Source organism: Panulirus ornatus, chromosome 10 (genome assembly GCF_036320965.1).
Source record: "Panulirus ornatus isolate Po-2019 chromosome 10, ASM3632096v1, whole genome shotgun sequence".
NCBI classification, from domain to species: Eukaryota; Metazoa; Arthropoda; class Malacostraca; order Decapoda; family Palinuridae; genus Panulirus; species Panulirus ornatus.
The window spans coordinates 52,830,434-52,852,092 of record NC_092233.1 but is presented as its reverse complement, the minus strand read 5'-3'; positions in this window follow the sequence as shown (position 1 = coordinate 52,852,092).

Genomic DNA, 21,659 nt, shown 5'->3' with positions numbered 1-21,659 from the left:
CTACATACATATGTATATACATACAGTCCACACACAGAAATAGACATACCTATACATCTCAGCGTATACATACATATACACACACAAAGACATACACATATATACACACGTACATAATTCATACTATCTGCCTTTATTCATTCCCATCGCCACCCCGCCACACATGAAATAACAAACCCCTCCCCCCCGGATGTGCGCGAGGTACCTCTACGAAAAGACAACAAATGCCACATTCGTTCACACTCAGTCTCTAGCTGCCATGTAATAATGCACCGAAACCATAGCTCCCTTTCCACACCTAGGCCCCACAGAACTTTCCATGGTTTACCCTAGACGCTTCACATGCCCTGATTCAATCCATTGACAGCACGTCGACGCCACTATACCACATCGTTCCAATTCACTCTATTCCTTGCACGCCTTTCAGCCTCCTGCATGTTCAGGCCCCGATCACTCAAAATCTTTTTCACTCCATCTTTCCACCTCCAATTTGGTCTCCCACTTCTCCTCATTCCCTCCACCTCTGACACATACATCCTCTTGGTCAATCTTTCCTCACTCATTCTCTCCATTTCAAAACACCCTCTTCTGCTCTCTCAACCACACTCTTTTTAATACCACACATCCCTCTTACCCTTACATTACTTACTCGATCAAACCACCTCACACCACACATTGTCCTCAAACATTTCATTTCCAGTACATCCACCCTCCTCCGCACAACTCTATCCATAGCCCATGCCTCGCAACCATACAACATTGTTGGAACCACAATTCCTTCAAACATAACCATTTTTGCTTTCTGAGATAATGCTCTCGACTTCCACACATTCTTCAACACTCCCAGAACTTTCGCCCCCTCCCCCACCCTATGATTCACTTCCGCTTCCATGGTTCCATCCACTGCCAGATCCACTCCCAGATATCTAAAACACTTCACTTCCTCCAGTTTTTCTCCATTCAAACTTACCTCCCAGTTGACTTAACCCTCAACCCTACTGTACCTAATAACCTTGCTCTTATTCACATTTACTCTCAAGCTTTCTTTCACACACTTTACCAAACTCAGTCATCAGCTTCAGCAGTTTCTCACCTGAATCAGCGACCAGCGCTGTATCATCAGCGAACAATAACTGACTCAATTCCCAAGCTCTTTCATCCACAACAGACTGCATACTTGCCCCTCTTTCGAAAACTCTTGCATTCACCTCCCTAACAACCCCATCCATAAACAAATTAAACAACCATGGAGACATCACACACCCCTGCCACAAACCAACATTCACTGAGAACCAATCACTTTCCTCTCTTCCTACACGTACACATGCCTTACATCCTTGATAAAAACTTTTCACTGCTTCTAACAACTTGCCCCCCTACACCATATATTCTTAATACCTTCCACAGAGTATCTCTATCAACTCTTATCATATGCCTTCTCCAGATCCATAAATGCTACAGAGAAATCCATTTGCTTTTCTAAGTATTTCTCGCATACATTCTTCAAAGCAAACACCTGATCCACACATCCTCTACTACTTCTGAAACCATACTGCTCTTCCCCAATCTGATGATCTGTACGTGCCTTCCCCCTCTCAATCAATACCCTCCCATATTATTTCCCAGGAATACTCAACAACTTTATACCTATGTAATTTGAGCACTCACCTTCATCCCCTTGGCTTTGTACTATGGCACTATGCAAGCATTCTGCCAATCCTCAGGCACCTCATCATGAGTCATACATACATTAAATAACCTTACCAACCAGTCAACAACACAGTCACCCCCTTTTTTGATAAATTCCACTGCAATACCATCCAAACCCGCTGCCTTGCCGGCTTTCATCTTCTGTAAAGCTTTTACTACCTCTTCTCTGTTTACCAAACCATTTTCCCTAACCCACTCACTTTGCACACTTTGTATATGTATATATATATATGTATATATATATACATATGGATCATAGGGTGGGGGAGGGGGCGAAAATTCTGGGAGCCTTGAAGAATGTGTGGAAGTCGAGAACATTATCTCGGTAAGCAAAAATGTGTACGTTTGAAGGAATAGTGGTTCCAACAATGTTGTATGGCTGCGAGGCGTGGGCTATGGATAGAGTTGTGTGCAGGAGGATGGATGTGCTGGAAATGAGATGTTTGAGGACAATGTGTGGCGTGAGGTGGTTTGATCGAGTAAGTAACGTAAGGGTAAGAGAGATGTGTGGAAATAAAAAGAGCGTGGTTGAGAGAGCAGAAGAGGGTGTTTTGAAATGGTTTGGGCACATGGAGAGAATGAGTGGGGAAAGATTGACCAAGAGGATATATGTGTCGGAGGTGGAGGGAACGAGGAGAAGTGGGAGACCAAATTGGAGGTGGAAAGATGGAGTGAAAAAGATTTTGTGTTATCAGGGCCTGAACATGCAGGAGGGTGAAAGGAGGGCAAGGAATAGAGTGAATTGGATCGATTTGGTATACCGGGGTTGACGTGCTGTCAGTGGATTGAATCAGGGCATGTGAAGCGTCTGGGGTAAACCATGGAAAGCTGTGTAGGTACGTATATTTGCGTGTGTGGACGTATGCATATACAGGTGTATGGGGGTGGGTTGGGCCATTTCTTTCGTCTGTTTCCTTGCGCTACCTCGCAAACGCAGGAGACAGCGACAAAGCAAGAAAAAAAAAAAAAAAAAATATATATATATATATATATATATATATATATATATATATATATATATATATATATATATATATATATATATATATATATATACTTCACATGCCCTGGTTCAATCCATTGGCAGCATGTCGATCCCGGTATACCACATCATTCCAATTCACTATTTTCCTTGCACACCTCTCACCCTCCTGTATGTTCAGGCCCCGATCACTCAAAATCTTTTTCACTCCATCCTTCCACCTCCAGTTTGGTTTCCCGCTTCTTGTTCTCTCCACCTCCGACACACATATATATATATATATATATATATATATATATATATATATATATATATATATATATATATATATATATATATACTTCACATGCCCTGGTTCAATCCATTGGCAGCATGTCGATCCCGGTATACCACATCATTCCAATTCACTATTTTCCTTGCACACCTCTCACCCTCCTGTATGTTCAGGCCCCGATCACTCAAAATCTTTTTCACTCCATCCTTCCACCTCCAGTTTGGTTTCCCGCTTCTTGTTCTCTCCACCTCCGACACATATATCCTCTTTGTTAATCTTTCCTAACTCATTCTCTCTCTGTATCCAAACCATTTCAATACACCCTTTTCTGCTCTCTCAACTTTCTCAATCTTTCCTAGCTCATTCTCTCCATGTATCCAAACCATTTCAATACACCCTTTTCTACTGTCTCAACCACATTCGTTTTATTACCACACATCTCTCTTTCCCTTATATTACTTACTCAATCAAACCACCTCACACAACATATTGTCCTCATACATTTCATTTCCAACACATCCACCCTCCTCTGCACAACCCTATCTATAGCCCATGCCTCGCAACCATATAACATTGTTGGAAGCACTATTCTTTCAAACATACCCATTTTTAGTCTCTGATAATGTTCTTGCCTTCCACACATTCTTCAATGCTCCCAGAACCTTTGCCCCCTAACTCATCCTGTGATTCACTTCCAATTCCATAATTCTATCTGCTGCTAAGTACACTCCCAGATATCTTAAATACTTCACTTCCTTCAGCTTTTCTCCATTCAAACATACCTCCTATTAACTTGTCCCACAACCCTTGCTCTTCTTCACATTTACTCCCAGCTTTCTTCTTTCACACACAACAGACTACATACTTGCCACTCTCTCCAAAACTCTTGCATTCACTTCCCTAACAACCCCATCCATAAACAAATTCAACAACCATACAGACATCATGCCCCCCTGCTGCAAACCGACATTCACTGGGAACTAATCACTTTCTTCTCTTCCAACTCACACACATGCCTTACATCCTTGATAAAAACTTTTCACTGCTTCTAGCAGCTAACCTCCCACACCATATACTCTTAAAACCTTCCACAAAACATCTCTATCAACCCTATCATGTGCCTTCTTCAGATCCATAAATGCAACATACAAATCCATCTGCTTTTCTAAGTATTTCTCACATACATTCTTCAAAGCAAACATGTGCTCCACACATCCTCTACCACTTCTGAAACCACACTGCTTTTCCACAATCTGATGCTCTGTACATGCCTTTACCCTCTCAATCAATACCCTCCCATATAATTTCCAATGAATACTCAACAGACTTATGACTCTGTAATTTGAATACTCACCATCCTTTGCCTTTGTACAATGGTACTATGCATGCATTATGCCAATCCTCAGGCAATTCACCTTGATATATACATATACTAATTATCTTTACCAAACAATCAACAACACAATCACCCCCTTTTTTAATAAATTCCACTGCAATACCATCTAAACCTGCTGCCTTGCTGGCTTTCATCTTCAGCAAAGCTTTCACTACCTCTTCTCTGTTTTCCACCTTGACCAAAACACCCTATATCTGCCACTCTATCATCAAACACATTCAACAAACCTCAAAAATACTCACTCCACCTCCTTCTCTTCATCAGTACTTGACATTACTTTCCCATTTGCCCTCTTCACCGATGTTCCCATAAGTTTCTTGTCTTATGCATGTTATTTACCTTCTCCCCAAAAATTCTTTTTTTCTCCCTAGAATATAATGATACCCTCTCATCCCAACTCTCATTTGCCCTCTTTTTCACCCCTTGCACATTTCTCTTATACATCTCCCAGTCATTTGCATTACTTCCCAGCAAAAATCGTCCAAATGCCTCTCTCTTCTCTTTCACTAACAACGTTACTTATTCATTCCACCACTCACTACCCTTTCTAATCTGCCCACCTCCCACCTTTCTTATGCCACAGGCAACTTTTGCGCAAGCTATCACTGCTTCCCTAAATACATCCCGTTCCATCCCCACTCCCCTCATGTCATTTGCTCTCACCTTTTGACATTCTACACTCATACTCTAATGAAACTTCTGCACACAAGTCTCCTTCCCAAGCTCACTTACTCTCACCACTCTCTTCTCCCCAACATTCTTACTTCTTTTCTGAAGATCTATACAAATCTTCACCTTTGCCTCTTCAAGATAGTGATCAGAAATCCCTCCAGCTGCTCCTCTCAGAACATTTACATCCAAAAGTCTCTCTTTTACATGCCTATTAATTAATAAATATATCCAATAATGCCCTTTGACCATCTCTCCTACTCACATATATTATATTATTTTTTTTTATTTTGCTTTGTCGCTGTCTCCTGCGTTTGCGAGGTAGCGCAAGGAAACACAAAAGAAACGGCCCAACCCACCCCCATACACATGTATATACATGCACGTCCACACACGCAAATATACATACCTATACATCTCAATGTACACATATATATACACACACAGACACATACAAAGATACCCATGCACACAATTCACACTATCTGCCTTTATACATTCCCATCGCCACCTCGCCACACATGGAATACCATCCCCCTCCCCCCTCATGTGTGCGAGGTAGAGCTAGGAAAAGACAACAAAGGCCCCATTCGTTCATACTCAGTCTCTAGCTGTCATGCAATAATGCCAGAAACCACAGCTCCCTTTCCACATTCAGGCCCCACACAACTTTCCATGGTCTACCCCAGACGCTTCACATGCCCTGATTTAATCCACCAACAGCACGTCAACCCCGGTATACCACATCGATCCAATTCACTCTATTCCATGCCCGCCTTTCACCCTCTTGCATGTTCAGGCCCCGATCACTCAAAATCTTTTTCACTCCATCTTTCCACCTCCAATTTGGTCTCCCACTTCTCCTCGTTCCCTCCACCTCCGACACATATATCCTCTTGGTCAATCTTTCCTCACTCATTCTCTCCATGTGCCCAAACCACTTCAAAACACCCTCTTCTGCTCTCTCAACCACGATCTTTTTATTTCCACACATCTCTCTTACCCTTACATTATTTACTCGATCAAACCACCTCACACCACACATTGTCCTCAAACATCTCATTTCCAGCACATCCACCCTCCTTCGCACAACTCTATCCATAGCCCACGCCTCGCAACCATACAACATTGTTGGAACCACTATTCCTTCAAACATACCCATTTTTGCTTTCCGAGATAATGTTCTCGACTTCCACACATTCTTCAAGGCTCCCAGGATTTTCTCCCCCTCCCCCATCCTATGATTCACTTCCGCTTCCATGGTTCCATCCGCTGCCAGATCCACTCCCAGATATCTAAAACACTTTACTTCCTCCAGTTTTTCTCCATTCAAACTTACCTCCCAATTGACTTGACCCTCAACCCTACTGTACCTAATAACCTTGCTCTTATTCACATTTACTCTTAACTTTCTTCTTTCACACACTTTACCAAACTTAGTCACCAGCTTCAGCAGATTCTCACATGAATCAGCCACCAGCGCTATATCATCAGCGAACAACAACTGACTCACATATATACGCTTATGTATATCTTTTTAAACCAAGCATTCCCAATCACTAGTCCTTTTTCAGCACAAAAATCTACAAGCTCTTCACCATTTCCATTTACAACAATGAACACACCATGTACAACAATTATATCCTTAACTGCCACATTACTCACCTTTGCATTCAAATCACCCATCAATATAACACAGTTTCGAGCATCAAATCTACTAACACACTCACTCAGCTGCTCCCAAAACACTTGCTTCTCATGATGTTTCTTCTCATGAACAGGTGCATAGGCACCAATAATCACCCATCTCTCTCCATCCACTTTCAGTTTTACCTACATCAACCTAGAATTTACTATTTTACACTATCACATACTACCGCAACTCCTACTTCAGAAGTGCTACTCCTTCCTTTGCTCTTGTCCTCTCACCAACCCCTGATTTTTACTCCCAAGACATTCCCAAAACATTCTTCCCCTTTACCCTTGATCTTCGTTTCACTCAGAGCTAAAATATCCAGGTTTCTTTCCTCAATCATACCACCTATTTCTCCTTTCTTCTCATCTTGGATATATCCACACACATTCAGACAACCAAATCTGAGCCTTCAAGGAGGATGAGCACACTGCTTTTCCCTAATCTGTACATGCCTTTACACCTCTCAATCAATACCCTCCCATATAATTTCTCAGGAATACTCAACAAACTTATGCCTCTGTAATTTGAACTCTCACATTTATCCCCTTTGCCTTTGTACAATGGCACTATGCATGCATTCCGCTAATACATACAATGAATATCCTTACCAACCAATCAACGACACAGTCACCCCCTTTTTTGATAAATTCCACTGCAATACCATCCAATCCCACTGCCTTGCCAGCTTTCATCTTCCGCAATGGTTTCACTACCTCTTCTTTGTTCACCGAACCATTCCCCCTAACCCTCTCACTTTGCACCCCACCCCGACCAAAACACCCTATATCTGCCACTCTATCATCAAACACATTCAACAAACCTTCAAAATATTCACTCCATCTCCTTCTCACTTAATCATTACTTGTTACCTCCCCATTTGCCCCTTTCATCGATGTTCCCATTTGTTCTCTTGTCTTACACACTTTATTTACCTCCTTCCAAAACATCATTTTATTCTCCCTAGAATTTAATGATACTCTCTCACCCCAACTCTCATTTGCTCTCTTTCTCACCTCTTCCACCTTTCTCTTAACCTCCTGCTGCTTTCTTTTATACATCTCCCACTCATTTGCACTACTTCCCTGCAAAAATCATCCAAATGCCTCTCTCTTCTCTTTCACTAACAATCTTACGCCTTCCTCCCACCATTCACTACCCTTTCTAACCTGCCCATCTCCCACCTTTCTCATGAAACATGCATCTTTTGCTTCCCTAAATACATCCCATTTCTCCCCTACTCCCCTTACCTAATTTGCTCTCACCTTTTGACATTCTGCACTCAATCTCTCCTGGTACTTCCTCACACAAGTCTCCTTTCCAAGCTCACCTACTCTCACCACTCTCTTCTCAACATTCTCTCTTCTTTCCTAAAAACCTCTACAAATCTTCACCTTCGCCTCACAGGATGATGATCAGACATCCCTCCAGCTGCCCCTCTCAGCACATTTATAACCAAAAGTCTCTCTTTTACATGCCTATCAATTCTCACCATCTCTCCTACTCACATACAAATATTTGTGTATATCTCTCTTTTTAAAACAGGTATTCTCAATCTCCAGTCCTTTCTCAGCACATATCTACAAGCTCTTCACCATTTTCATTTACAACATCGAACGCCCAATATACACCAGTCATACCCTCAACTGCCACATTACTCACATTTGCATTCAAATGATCCATTACTATAATGCAATCTCATGCATCAGCTGCTAACACATTCACTCAGCAGTTCCTAAAACACTTGCCTCTCATGATCTTTTTTCTCATGACCAGATGCATAGGAACCAATAATCACCCATCTCTCTCTATCCACTTTAAGTTTTACACATATCAATCTAAAGTTTACTGTCTTACATTCTAACACATATTCCAACGACTGCTTCGGGGATTTGCTTCTCCTTCCCTTACTCTTGTCCTCTCACTAACCCGACTTTACTCTCAAGACATTCCCAAAACTCTCCTCCCTTTTACCCTTGAGCTTCATTTCACTCGGAGCCAAAATATCAAGTTTCTTTTCCTCAAACATACTACCTATCTCTCCTTATTCCTTATACTGGTTATATTGACACACATTTAGACACCCCAATCTGAGCCTTCGAGGAGGATGAGCAGTCCTTGCATGACTTCCCAGGGAAATATATATATACATATATATACATATTCCTATGAGTCCACGGGGAAAATGAAACACGAAAAGATCCCAAGTGCACTTTCGTGTAATAATCACATCATCAGGGGAGATACAAGAGAGAAATATAACAGTCAGTTGATATACATCGAGGAGACGAAGCTAAGACGCCATTTGGTAAACGTTTACCAAATGGCGTCCTAGCTTCATCTCGATATATATCAACTGACTGTTATATTTCTCTCTTGTTTCTCCCCTGATGATGTGATTATTACACGAAAGTTCACTTGGGAACTTTTCATGTTTCATTTTCCCCGTGGACTCATAGGAATTTCTTGATCACGGGCAATATTGTGATCCTTCCCAATATATATACATATATATATATATATATATATATATATATATATATATATATATATATATATATATATACATACATACATACATACATATATATATATATATATATATATATATATATATATATATATATATATATATATATATATATATATATATATATATATATGTATATTTTTTTTTTTTTTTTTTTTTCTTTGTCGCTGTCTCCCGCGTTTGCGAGGTAGCGCAAGGAAACAGATGAGAGAAATGGCCCAACCCACCCCCATAAACATGTATATACATACGTCCACACACGCAAATATACATACCTACACAGCTTTCCATGGTTTACCCCAGACGCTTCACATGCCCTGATTCAATCCACTGACAGCACATCAACCCCGGTATACCACATCGCTCCAATTCACTCTATTCCTTGCCCTCCTTTCACCCTCCTGCATGTTCAGGCCCCGATCACACAAAATCTTTTTCACTCCATCTTTCCACCTCCAATTTGGTCTCCCTCTTCTCGTTCCCTCCACCTCCGACACATATATCCTCTTGGTCAATCTTTCCTCACTCATTCTCTCCATGTGCCCAAACCATTTCAAAACACCCTCTTCTGCTCTCTCAACCACGCTCTTTTTATTTCCACACATCTCTCTTACCCTTACGTTACTTACTCGATCAAACCACCTCACACCACACATTGTCCTCAAACATCTCATTTCCAGCACATCCATCCTCCTGCGCACAACTCTATCCATAGCCCACGCCTCGCAACCATACAACATTGTTGGAACCACTATTCCTTCAAACATACCCATTTTTGCTTTCCGAGATAATGTTCTCGACTTCCACACATTCTTCAACGCTCCCAGAATTTTCGCCCCCTCCCCCACCCTATGATCCACTTCCACGTCCATGGTTCTATCCGCTGCCAGATCCACTCCCAGATATCTAAAACACTTCACTTCCTCCAGTTTTTCTCCATTCAAACTCACCTCCCAATTGACTTGACCCTCAACCCTACTGTACTTAATAACCTTGCTCTTATTCACATTTACTCTTAACTTTCTTCTTTCACACACTTTACCAAACTCAGTCACCAGCTTCTGCAGTTTCTCACATGAATCAGCCACCAGCGCTGTATCATCAGCGAACAACAACTGACTCACTTCCCAAGCTCTCTCATCCCCAACAGACTTCATACTTGCCCCTCTTTCCAAAACTCTTGCATTCACCTCCCTAACAACCCCATCCATAAACAAATTAAACAACCATGGAGACATCACACACCCATGCCGCAAACCTATATTCACTGAGAACCAATCACTTTCCTCTCTTCCTATATATATATATATATATATATATATATATATATATATATATATATATATATATATATATATATTTTTTTTCTTTTTCTTTCTTTCTTTTTTTTCCCGAAAGAAGAAACAGAGAAGGGGGCCAGGTGAGGATATTCCCTCAAAGGCCCTGTCCTCTATTCTTAATGCTACCTCGCTAACGCGGGAAATGGCGAATAGTATGAAAGAAAAAAGAAAAAAAAAAATATATATATATATATATATATATATATATTTTTTTTTTTTTTTTGCTTTGTCGCTGTCTCCCGCGTTTGCGAGGTAGCGCAAGGAAACGGACGAAAGAAATGGCCCAACCCACCCCCATACACATGCCTTGATTCAATCCACTGACAGCACGTCAACCCCGGTATACCACATCGCTCCAATTCACTCTATTCTTTGCCCTCCTTTCACCCTCCTGCATGTTCAGGCCCCGATCACACAAAATCTTTTTCACTCCATCTTTCCACCTCCAATTTGGTCTCCCTCTTCTCCTCGTTCCCTCCACCTCCGACACATATATCCTCTTGGTCAATCTTTCCTCACTCATTCTCTCCATGTGACCCAACCATTTCAAAACACCCTCTTCTGCTCTCTCAACCACGCTCTTTTTATTTCCACACATCTCTCTTACCCTTACGTTACTTACTCGATCAAACCACCTCACACCACACATTGTCCTCAAACATCTCATTTCCAGCACATCCATCCTCCTGCGCACAACTCTATCCATAGTCCACGCCTCGCAACCATACAACATTGTTGGAACCACTATTCCTTCAAACATACCCATTTTTGCTTTCCGAGATAATGTTCTCGACTTCCACACATTCTTCAAGGCTCCCAGAATTTTCGCCCCCTCCCCCACCCTATGATCCACTTCCGCTTCCATGGTTCCATATCCCATTCCTCCCCCACTCCCCTTACTTCCATTGTTCTCACCTTTTTCCATTCTGTACTCAGTCTCTCCTGGTACTTCCTCACACAAGTCTCCTTCCCAAGCTCACTTACTCTCACCACCCTCTTCACCCCAACATTCACTCTTCTTTTCTGAAAACCCATACAAATCTTCACCTTAGCCTCCACAAGATAATGATCAGACATCCATCCAGTTGCACCTCTCAGCACATTAACATCCAAAAGTCTCACTTTCGCACGCCTGTCAATTAACACGTAATCCAATAACGCTCTCTGGCCATCTCTCCTACTTACATACGTATACTTATGTATATCTCGCTTTTTAAACCAGGTATTCCCATGTATATATATATATATATATATATATATATATATATATATATATATATATATATATATATGGTTTAAAAAGCGAGATATACATAAGTATACTTATATAAGTAGGAGAGATGGCCAGAGAGCATTATTAGATTACGTGTTAATTGACAGGCGCGCGAAAGAGAGACTTTTGGATGTTAATGTGCGGAGAGGTGCAACTGGAGGGATGTCTGATCATTATCTTGTGGAGGCTAAGGTGAAGATTTGTATGGGTTTTCAGAAAAGAAGAGTGAATGTTGGGGTGAAGAGGGTGGTGAGAGTAAGTGAGCTTGGGAAGGAGACTTGTGTGAGGAAGTACCAGGAGAGACTGAGTACAGAATGGAAAAAGATGAGAACAATGGAAGTAAGGGGAGTGGGGGAGGAATGGGATGTATTTAGGGAATCAGTGATGGATTGCGCAAAAGATGCTTGTGGCATGAGAAGCATGGGAGGTGGGTTGATTAGAAAGGGTAGTGAGTGGTGGGATGAAGAAGTAAGATTATCAGTGAAAGAGAAGACAGAGGCATTTGGACGATTTTTGCAAGGAAGTAATGCAATTGAGTGGGAGATGTATAAAAGAAAGAGACAGGAGGTCAAGAGAAAGGTGCAAGAGGTGAAAAAGAGGGCAAATGAGAGTTGGGGTGGGAGAGTATCATTAAATTTTAGGGAGAATAAAAAGATGTTCTGGAAGGAGGTAAATAAAGTGCGTAAGACAAGGGAGCAAATGGGAACTTCAGTGAAGGGCGCTAATGGGGAAGTGATAACAAGTAGTGGTGATGTGAGAAGGAGATGGAGTGAGTATTTTGAAGGTTTGCTGAATGTGTTTGATGATAGAGTTGCAGATATAGGGTGTTTTGGTCGAGGTGGTTTGCAAAGTGAGAGGGTTAGGGAAAATGATTTGGTAAACAGAGAAGAGGTAGTGAAAGCTTTGCGGAAGATGAAAGTCGGCAAGGCAGCAGGTTTGGATGGTATTGCAGTGGAATCTATTAAAAAAGGGGGTGACTGTATTGTTGACTGGTTGGTAAGGTTATTTAATGTATGTATGACTCATGGTGAGGTGCCTGAGGATTGGCGGAATGCGTGCATAGTGCCATTGTACAAAGGCAAAGGGGATAAGAGTGAGTGCTCAAATTACAGAGGTATAAGTTTGTTGAGTATTTCTGGGAAATTATATGGGAGGGTATTGATTGAGAGGGTGAAGGCATGTACAGACCATCAGATTGGGGAAGAGCAGTGTGGTTTCAGAAGTGGTAGAGGATGTGTGGATCAGGTGTTTACTTTGAAGAATGTATGTGAGAAATACTTAGAAAAGCAAATGGATTTGTATGTAGCATTTATGGATCTGGAGAAGGCATATGATAGAGTTGATATAGATGCTCTGTGGAAGGTATTAAGAATATATGGTGTGGGAGGCAAGTTGTTAGAAGCAGTGAAAAGTTTTTATCGAGGATGCAAGGCATGTGTACGTGTAGGAAGAGAGGAAAGTGATTGGTTTTCGGTGAATGTAGGTTTGCGGCAGGGGTGTGTGATGTCTCCATGGTTGTTTAATTTGTTTATGGATGGGGTTGTTAGGGAGGTGAATGCAAGAGTTTTAGAAAGAGGGGCAAGTATGCAGTCTGTTCGGGATGAGAGAGCTTGGGAAGTGAGTCAGTTGTTGTTCACTGATGATACAGCGCTGGTGGCTGATTCATGTGAGAAACTGCAGAAGCTGGTGACTGAGTTTGGTAAAGTGTGTGAAAGAAGAAAGTTAAGAGTAAACGTGAATAAGAGCAAGGTTATTAGGTACAGTAGGGTTGAGGGTCAAGTCAATTGGGAGGTGAGTTTGAATGGAGAAAAACTGGAGGAAGTAAAGTGTTTTAGATATCTGGGAGTGGATCTGGCAGTGGATGGAACCATGGAAGCGGAAGTGAATCATAGGGTGGGGGAGGGGGCGAAAATCCTGGGAGCCTTGAAGAATGTGTGGAGGTCGAGAACATTATCTCGGAAAGCAAAAATGGGTATGTTTGAAGGAATAGTGGTTCCAACAATGTTGTATGGTTGCGAGGCGTGGACTATGGATAGAGTTGTGCGCAGGAGGATGGATGTGCTGGAAATGAGATGTTTGAGGACAATGTGTGGTGTGAGGTGGTTTGATCGAGTAAGTAACGTAAGGGTAAGAGAGATGTGTGGAAATAAAAAGAGTGTGGTTGAGAGAGCAGAAGAGGGTGTTTTGAAATGGTTGGGTCACATGGAGAGAATGAGTGAGGAAAGATTGACCAAGAGGATATATGTGTCGGAGGTGGAGGGAACGAGGAGAAGAGGGAGACCAAATTGGAGGTGGAAAGATGGAGTGAAAAAGATTTTGTGTGATCGGGGCCTGAACATGCAGGAGGGTGAAAGGAGGGCAAAGAATAGAGTGAATTGGAGCGATGTGGTATACCGGGGTTGACGTGCTGTCAGTGGAATGAATCAGGGCATGTAAAGCGTCTGGGGTTAACCATGGAAAGTTGTGTGGGGCCTGGATGTGGAAAGGGAGCTGTGGTTTTGGGCATTATTGCATGACAGCTAGAGACTGAGTGTGAATGAATTGGGCCTTTGTTGTCTTTTCCTAGCGCTACCTCGCACACACGAGGGGGGAGGGGGATGGTATTCCATGAGTGGTGAGGTGGCGATGGGAATGAATAAAGGCAGACAGTGTGAATTGTGTGCATGGGTATATATGTATGTGTCTGTGTGTGTATATATATGTGTACATTGAGATGTATAGGTATGTATATTTGCGTGTGTGGACGTGTATGTATATACATGTGTATAGGGGTGGGTTGGGCCATTTCTTTCGTCTGTTTCCTTGCGCTACCTCGCAAACGCGGGAGACAGCAACAAAGCAAAATAAATATAAATAATAAATATACATATATATGTTATCCATGGGGATAGGGGAGAAAGGATACTTCCCACACATTCCTCACGTGTCATAGAAGGCAACTAAAGGGGATGGAAGCGGGGGGCTAGAAACCCTCCCCTCCTTGTATTTTAACTTTCTAAAAGGAGAAACAGAAGAAGGAGTCACGCAGGGAGTGCTCATCCTCCTCGAAGGCTCATATTGGGGTGTCTAAATGTATGTGGATGTAACCAAGATGAGAAAAAAGGAGAGATATGTAGTATGTTTGAGGAAAGGAACCTCGATGATTTGGCTCTGAGTGAAACGAAGCTCAAGGGTAAAGGGGAAGAGTGCTTTGGGAATGTCTTGGGAGTAAAGTCAGGGGTTAGTGAGAGGACAACAGCAATGGAAGGAGTAGATATACTCCTAAAACAAGAGTGGTGGGAGTATGTGATAGAGTGTTAGAAAGTAAGCTTGAGATTGATATGGGTAAAACTGAAAGTTGATAGAGAGAGATGGGTGATTATTGGTGCATATGCACCTGAGCATGAGAAGAAAGATCATGAGACGCAAGTGTTCTTGGAGCAGCTGAGTGAGTGTGTTAGTAGTTTTGATGCACGAGACCGGGTTATAGTGATGGGTGATTTGAATGCAAAGGTGAGTAATGTGGCTGTTGAGGGAATAATTGGTGTACATGGGGTGTTCAGTGTTGTAAATGGAAATGGTGAAGAGCTTGTAGATTTATGTGCTGAAAAATTACTGTTGATTGGGAATACCTGGTTTAAAAAAAGAGATATACATAAGCATACATATGTAAGTAAGAGAGATGGCCAGAGAGCGTTACTGGATTACGTGTTAATTGATAGGCGCGCGAAAGAAAGACTTTTGGATGTTAATGTGCTGAGGGGTGCAATTGGAGGGATGTCTCATCATTATCTTGTGGAGGTGAAGGTGAAGATTTGAAGAGTTTTCAGAAGAAAATAGAGAATGTTGGGGTGAAGAGAGTGGTGAGAGTAAGTGAGCTTGGGAAGGAGACTTGTGTGAGGAAGTACCAGGAGAGACTGAGTACAGAATGGAAAAAGGTGAGAACTAAGGAGGTAAGGGGAGTGGGAGAGGAATGGGCTGTATTTAGGGAAGGAGTGATGGCTTGTGCAAAAGATGCTTGTGACATGAGAAGCATGGGAGGTGGGCAGATTAGAAAGGGTAATGAATGGTGAAATGAAGAAGTAAGATTATTAGTGAAAGAGAAGACAGAGGCATTTGAACAATTTTTGCAGGGAAATAATGCAAATGACTGAGAGATGTATAAAAGAAAGAGGCAGGACGTCAAGAGAAAGGTGCAAGAGGTGAAAAAGAGGGCAAATGAGATTTGGGGTGGGAGAGTATCATTAAATTTTAGGGAGAATAAAAAGATGTTTTGGAAGGAGGTAAACAAAGAGTGCGTAAGACAAGGGAGCAAATGGGAACTTCAGTGAAGGGGGCTAATGGGGAAGTGATAACAAGTAATGGTGATGTGAGAAGGAGATGGAGTGAGTATTCTGAAGGTTTGTTGAATGTGTTTGATGATAGAGTGGCAGATAAAGGGTGTTTTGGTCGATGTGGTGTGCAAAGTGAGAGGGTTAGGGAAAATGATTTGGTAAACAAAGAAGAGGTAGTAAAAGCTTTGTGGAAGATGAAAGCCGGCAAGGCAGCGGATTTGGATGATATTGCAGTAGAATTTATTAAAAAAAAGGGGGTAACTGTATTGTTGACTGGTTGGTAAGGTTATTTAATGTATGTATGTCTCATGGTGAGGTGCCTGAGGATTGGCGGAATGCTTACATAGTGCCATTGTAGAAAGACTCAAATTACAAAGGTATAAGTTTGTTGAGTATTTCTGGGAAATTATATGGGAGGGTATTGATTGAGAGGGTGAAGGCATGTACAGAGCATCAGATTAGGGAAGAGCAGTGTGCTTTCAGAAGTGGTAAAGGATGTGTGGATCAGGTGTTTGCTTTGAAGAATGTATGTGAGAAATACTTAGAAAAGGAAATGGATTTGTATGTGGCGTTTTTGGATCTGGAGAAGGCATATGATAGAGTTGATAGAGATGCTCTGTGGAAGGTATTAAGAATACATGATATGGGAGGCAAGTTGTTAGAAGCAGTGAAAAGATTTTATCGAGGATGTAAGGTATGTGTACGTGTAGGAAGAGAGGAAAGTGATTGGTTCTCAGTGAATGTAGGCTTGCGGCAGGGGTGTGTGATGTCTCCTTGGTTGTTTAATTTGTTTATGGATGGGGTTGTTAGGGATATAAATGCAAGTGCTTTGGAGAGAGGGGCAAGTATGCAGTCTGTTGTGGATGAGAGAGCTTGGGAACTGAGTCAGTTGTTGTTCACTGATGATACAGTGCTGGTGGCTGATTCATGTGAGAAACTGCAGAAGCTGGTGACTGAGTTTGGTAAAGTATGTGAAAGAAGAAAGCTGAGAGTAAATGTGAATAAGAGCAAGGTTATTAGGTACAGTAGGGCTGAGGGTCAAGTCAATTTGGGGACTAAGTTTGAATTGAGAAAAGCTGGAAGAAGTGAAGTGTTTTAGATATCTGGGGGTGGATTTGGCAGTGGATGGAACCATGGAAGCGGAAATGAATCATAGGGTGGAGGAGGGGGCGAAAGTTCTGGGAGCGTTGAAGAATGTGTGGAAGTCGAGAAAATTATCTCGGAAAGCAAAAATGGGTATGTTTGAAGGAATAGTGGTTCCAACAATGTTATATGGTTGGAAGGTGTGGGCTATGGATAGAGTTGTGTGCAGGAGGGTGGATGTGCTGGAAATGAGATGTTTGAGGACAATATGTGGTGTGAGATGGTTTGATCGAGTAAATAATAATAGGGTCAGAGAGATGTGTGGTAATAAAAAGAGCGTGGTTGAGAGAGCAGAAGAGGGTGTTTTGAAATGGTTTGGTCACATGGAGAGAATGAGTGAGGAAAGATTGACCAAGAGGATATATGTGTCAGAGGTGGAGGGAACGAGAAATGGGAGACCAAATTGGAGGTGGAAAGATGGAATGAAAAAGATTTTGCATGATTGGTGCCTGAACATGCATGAGGGTGAAAGGCGTGTAAGGAACAGAGTGAACTGGAACGATGTGGTATTCCGGAGTCGGCGTGCTGTCAATGGATTGAACCAGGGCATGTAAAGCGTCTGGGGTAAACCATGGTAAGTTCAGTGGGGCCTGGATGTGGAAAGGGAGCTGTGGTTTCGGTGCATTATTACATGACAGCTAGAGACTGAGTGTGAACGAATGTGGCCTTTGTTGTCTTTTCCTAGCGCTACCTCGCGCACATTTGGGGGGAGGGGGTTGTTATTTCATGTGTGGCGGGGTGGCGATGGGAATGAATAAGGGCAGACAGTATGAATTATGTACATGTGTATATATGTATATGTCTGTGTGTGTATATATATGTATACGTTGAGATGTATAGGTATGTATATTTGCATGTGTGGATGTGTATATATATACATATGTATGTGAAGGGGTTGGGCCATTTCTTTCGTCTGTTTATTTGCGCTACCTTGCTAACGCGGGAGCCAGCAACAAAGCAAAATTTTTTTTTTTTTTTTTTTTTTTTTTTTTTTTTTTTCCAAAAGAAGGAACAGAGAAGAGGGCCAGGTGAGGATATTCCCTCAAAGGCCCAGTCCTCTGTTCTTAACGCTACCTCGCTATCGCGGGAAATGGCGAATAGTATGAAAAAAAAAAAAAAAAAAAAAATATATATATATATATATATATATATATATATATATATATATATATATATATATTATCCCTGGGGATAGGGGAGAAAGAATACTTCCCACGTATTCCCTGCGTGCCGTAAAAGGCGACTAAAAGGGAAGGGAGCGGGAGGCTGGAAATCCTCCCCTCATTTTTTTTTTTTTTTCCAAAAGAAGAAACAGAGAAAGGGGCCAAGTGAGGATATTCCCTCAAAGGCCCAGTCCTCATCCTCTGTTCTTAACGCTACCTCCCTAATGCGGGAAATGGCGATTAGTATAAAAAAAATATATATATATATATATATATATATATATATATATATATATATTTTTTTTTTTTTTTTTTTTTTTTATAATTTGTCGCTGTCTCCCGCGTTTGCGAGGTAGCGCAAGGAAACAGACGAAAGAAATGGCCCAACCCCCCCCATACACATGTACATACACACGTCCACACACGCAAATATACATACCTACACAGCTTTCCATGGTTTACCCCAGACGCTTCACATGCCTTGATTCAATCCACTGACAGCACGTCAACCCCTGTATACCACATCGCTCCAATTCACTCTATTCCTTGCCCTCCTTTCACCCTCCTGCATGTTCAGGCCCCGATCACACAAAATCCTTTTCACTCCATCTTTCCACCTCCAATTTGGTCTCCCTCTTCTCCTCGTTCCCTCCACCTCCGACACATATATCCTCTTGGTCAATCTTTCCTCACTCATTCTCTCCATGTGCCCAAACCACTTCAAAACACCCTCTTCTGCTCTCTCAACCACGCTCTTTTTATTTCCACACATCTCTCTTACCCTTACGTTACTTACTCGATCAAACCACCTCACACCACACATTGTCCTCAAACATCTCATTTCCAGCACATCCATCCTCCTACGCACAACTCTATCCATAGCCCACGCCTTGCAACCATACAACATTGTTGGAACTACTATTCCTTCAAACATACCCATTTTTGCTTTCCGGGATAATGTTCTCGACTTCCACACATTTTTCAAGGCTCCCAAAATTTTCGCCCCCTCCCCCACCCTATGATCCACTTCCGCTTCCATGGTTCCATCCGCTGACAGATCCACTCCCAGATATCTAAAACACTTCACTTCCTCCAGCCTCTCACCATTCAAACTCACCTCCCAATTGACTTGACCCTCAACCCTACTGTACCTAATAACCTTGCTCTTATTGACATTTACTCTTAACTTTCTTCTTCCACACACTTTACCAAACTCCGTCACCAGCTTCTGCAGTTTCTCACATGAATCCGCCACCAGCGCTGTATCATCAGCGAACAACAACTGACTCACTTCCCAAGCTCTCTCATCCCCAACAGACTTCATACTTGCCCCTCTTTCCAAAACTCTTGCATTTACCTCCCTAACAACCCCATCCATAAACAAATTAAACAACCATGGAGACATCACACACCCCTGCCGCAAACCTACATTCACTGAGAACCAATCACTTTCCTCTCTTCCTACACGTACACATGCCTTACATCCTCGATAAAAACTTTTCACTGCTTCTAACAACTTTCCTCCCACACCATATATTCTTAATACCTTCCACAGAGCATCTCTATCAACTCTATCATATGCCTTCTCCAGATCCATAAATGCTACATACAAATCCATTTGCTTTTCTAAGTATTTCTCACATACATTCTTCAAAGCAAACACCTGATCCACACATCCTCTACCACTTCTGAAACCACACTGCTCTTCCCCAATCTGATGCTCTGTACATGCCTTCACCCTCTCAATCAATACCCTCCCATATAATTTACCAGGAATACTCAACAAACTTATACCTCTGTAATTTGAGCACTCACTCTTATCCCCTTTGCCTTTGTACAATGGCACTATGCAAGCATTCCGCCAATCCTCAGGCACCTCACCATGAGTCATACATACATTAAATAACCTTACCAACCAGTCAACAATACAGTCACCCCCTTTTTTAATAAATTCCACTGCAATACCATCCAAACCTGCTGCCTTGCCGGCTTTCATCTTCCGCAAAGCTTTTACTACCTCTTCTCTGTTTACCAAATCATTTTCCCTAACCCTCTCACTTTGCACACCACCTCGACCCAAACACCCTATATCTGCCATATATATATATATATGTATGTGTACATATATATATATATATATATATATATATATATATATATATATATATATATATATATATATATTTTCTTTTTTTTATTCTTATTTTCCTTTGTTGCTGTCTCCATCTTTCCACCTCCAATTTGGTCTCCCTCTTCTCCTCGTTCCCTCCACCTCTGACACATATATCCTCTTGGTCAATCTTTCCTCACTCATTCTCTCCATGTGACCAAACCATTTCAAAACACCCTCTTCTGCTCTCTCAACCACGCTCTTTTTATTTCCACACATCTCTCTTACCCTTACGTTACTTACTCGATCAAACCACCTCACACCACACATTGTCCTCAAACATCTCATTTCCAGCACATCCATCCTCCTGCGCACAACAAATCCTCCCCTCTTGTTTTTTTTTCTTTTTTTTTCCAAAAGAAGGAACAGAGAAGGGGGCCAAGTGAGGATATTCCCTCAAACACCTAATCCTCTGTTCTTAACGCTACCTCGCTATCGCGGGAAATGGCGAATAGTATGGAAAAAAAAACATATATATATATAGGGTGAATCATAGGGTGGGGGAGGGGGCGAAAATCCTGGGAGCCTTGACGAATGTTTGAAAGTTGAGAACATTATCTCGGAAAGCAAAAATGGGTATGTTTGAAGGAATAGTGGTTCCAACAATGTTGTATGGTTGCGAGGCGTGGGCTATGGATAGAGTTGTGCGAAGGAGGGTGGATGTGCTGGAAATGAGATGTTTGAGGACAATGTGTGGTGTGAGGTGGTTTGATCGAGTAAGTAATGTAAGGGTAAGAGAGATGTGTGGAAATAAAAAGAGCGTGGTTGAGAGAGCAGAAGAGGGTGTTTTGAAATGGTTTGGGCACATGGAGAGAATGAGTGAGGAAAGATTGACCAAGAGGATATATGTGTCAGAGGTGGAGGGAACGAGGAGAAGTGGGAGACCAAATTGGAGGTGGAAAGATGGAGTGAAAAAGATTTTGAGTGATCGGGGCCTGAACATGCAGGAGGGTGAAAGGCGGGCAAGGAATAGAGTGAATTGGACCGATGTGGTATACTGGGG